Source organism: Pygocentrus nattereri, chromosome 23 (genome assembly GCF_015220715.1).
Source record: "Pygocentrus nattereri isolate fPygNat1 chromosome 23, fPygNat1.pri, whole genome shotgun sequence".
Classification (NCBI taxonomy): domain Eukaryota; kingdom Metazoa; phylum Chordata; class Actinopteri; order Characiformes; family Serrasalmidae; genus Pygocentrus; species Pygocentrus nattereri.
Window position 1 is genome coordinate 33,499,203 of NC_051233.1, and position 2,500 is coordinate 33,501,702.

At 34.5% G+C, this 2,500-nt stretch overlaps 1 protein-coding gene across 1 annotated transcript in view; it reads left to right on the forward strand.

Moving 5' to 3' along the window:
- si:ch211-26b3.4 (connector enhancer of kinase suppressor of ras 2) overlaps positions 1-2,500 on the forward strand; it is a 65,907-nt gene that overhangs the window by 43,030 nt on the left and 20,377 nt on the right. The gene's annotated exons all lie outside the window — the stretch shown is intronic.

Below are 2,500 nucleotides of genomic sequence, written 5' to 3' on the forward strand. Positions count from 1 at the left end.
TTTTTACCTAAAACAAGTAGTTTTTGACCCATGAAAGTAGTCTTTTACCTAAAACAAGTAGATTTTGCCCCATGAAAGTAGTTTTTTACCTAAAAGTAGTTTTGTACCTAAACAAGTAGTTTTTGACCTACAAAAGTAGGTTTTTTTTTACCTAAAACAAGTAGTTTTTGACCCATGAAAGTAGTTTTTACCTAAAAGTAGCTTTTGACCTAAAAAAGTATTTTTTACCTAAAAGAAATAGTTTTTGATCAATGAAAGTAGTTTTTTTACATAAAAGAAAAAGTTTTTTTTGCCTAAAACAAGTAGTTTTTTTGCCCTAAAAACTATTTTTTTTACTGAAAAGTAGTTTTTGACTTAAAAAGTAGTTTTTGACCTAAAACAAGTCGTTTTCTACCTAAAACAAGTAGTTTTTGACCACCAAAAGTAGTTTTTTACCTAAACGTAGTTTTTGACCTAGACAAAAAGTTTTTTTTTTGCCTAAAATAAGTACTATTTGGCCTACATAAGTATTTTTTACATAAAAATGTGGTTTTTGACCTAAAAAGTAGTTTTTTACCTAAAAGTAGTTTTTGGTCTAAGAAAGTATTTTTTTAACCTAAAACAAGTAGTGTTTGACCTGAAAAGTAGTTTTTTACCTAAAAGTAGTTTTTGACCAACAAAAGTAGTTTATTACCTAAAAGAAATAGTTTTTGACCTAAAAAGTAATTTTTACCTTAAAGTAGTTTTTGTCCTACAAACGTAGTTTTTTTTACGTAAAACAAGTAGTTTTTGACCTACAAAAGTATTTTTTTATCTAAAAGACATAGTTTTTGACCTACGAAAGTGTTTTTTTTTTATCTAAACGAAATCATTTTTGACCTAAACAAAAAGTAAGTTTTTGACCAAAAGTTTTTTTTTAACCTAAAAGGAGTAGTGTTTGACCTAAAAAAATACTTTTTTACCTAAAAGAAGCAGTTTTGTACCTAAAAGAAATTTAACTTAAATAAATACTTTGAATGAGAGATTTTTCCAATGCCTGTAATTTTTTGACTTGAATAAAAGTAGTTCATTTAAATAACTAGTTCATTTTACCACATGAAGTAATTTTTTAGGTTGATGAGATTTTTTACAGTGTAGTTGAATAACAAACTATTTTTCCATTCCATTTACATTCTGTGACGACAGGTTTGAGTCTGACTTTTTTCCGTTTGTTTCAATGTCTTGTTGCAAATATTTTTAATCAAATCCAAATCAAAATAATTATCTCCTTGTTTGCTTACAGACACAAATGTGGTATAGACTGGGACACAAGTTATCTTGAGGGCTGCATTTAAAACAATAATAATAATGATAATACAAAGTTCTGAACCTTATATTAGTTTGAGTGTATACCCTTAAAAAATATGGTTCTTTAAGGGTTCTTTAGAAAAACACTGAAAAAAACACTGAAAGAACACTTGGCATGAGTAAAAGGTTCTTTGTATCATTAAAGGGTGCTTCAGAATGTGATGCAGATGATCCTGGTGTTCTATATGGCACCCAAAAAGGGTTCCTCTATTGTCATTATGTCCAGCTTGTAACAATAGAAGGAGCCTTTTAAGTGCTGCATAGAACCCTTTTCCAAAAAGTTCTATTTAGAACCATTTACAGCACACTCTTCATCAGTCTGAAGAATGTCTTAACCATGCAAAGTGTTCTTTGAGTGTTCATGATTATAGAACAATTTCTAGAAACCTTGAAGTACCATCTTTTTAAGAGTGTAATAACCATCTGCACTATATTTCCAAAAGTATTCGCTTGTCTGGCTTCACGCACATATGAACTTGAGTGAGATCCCATTCTTAATCCATAGGGTTTAATATGATGTCGGCCCACCCTTTGCAGCTATAACAGCTTCAACTCTTCTGGGAAGGCTTTCCACAAAGGTTAGGAGTGTTTATGGGAATTTTTGACCGTTCTTCTAGAAGCACATTTGTGAGGTCAGACACTGATGTTGGACGAGAAGGCCTGGCTCACAGTCTCCACTCTAATTCATCCCAAAGGGGTTCTATGGGGTTGAGGTCAGGACTCTGTGCAGGCCAGTCAAGTTCTTCCACACCAAACTGGCTCATCCGTGTCTTTATGGACCTGCTTTGTGCACTGGTGTGCAGTCATGTTGGAACAGGAAGGGGTCTCCCCAAACTGTTCCCACAAAGTTGGGAGCGTGAAATTGTCCAAAATCTCTTGGTGCTGAAGCTTTAAGAGTTCCTTTCACTGGAACTAAGGGGCCGAGCCCAGCTCCTGAAAAACACCCCCACACTATGATCCCCCCTCCACCAAACTTTACACTCGGCACAATGCAGTCAGACAAGTACCGTCTCCTGGCAACCGCCAAACCCAGACTCATCCATCAGATTTATTATAATCCCACTGACAGTGGACTGTGGAATATTTAGTAGTGAGGAAATTTCACGACTGGACTTGCTGCACAGGTGGCGTCCGATCACGGCACCACGCTGGAATTCTCTGAGCTCCTGAGAGC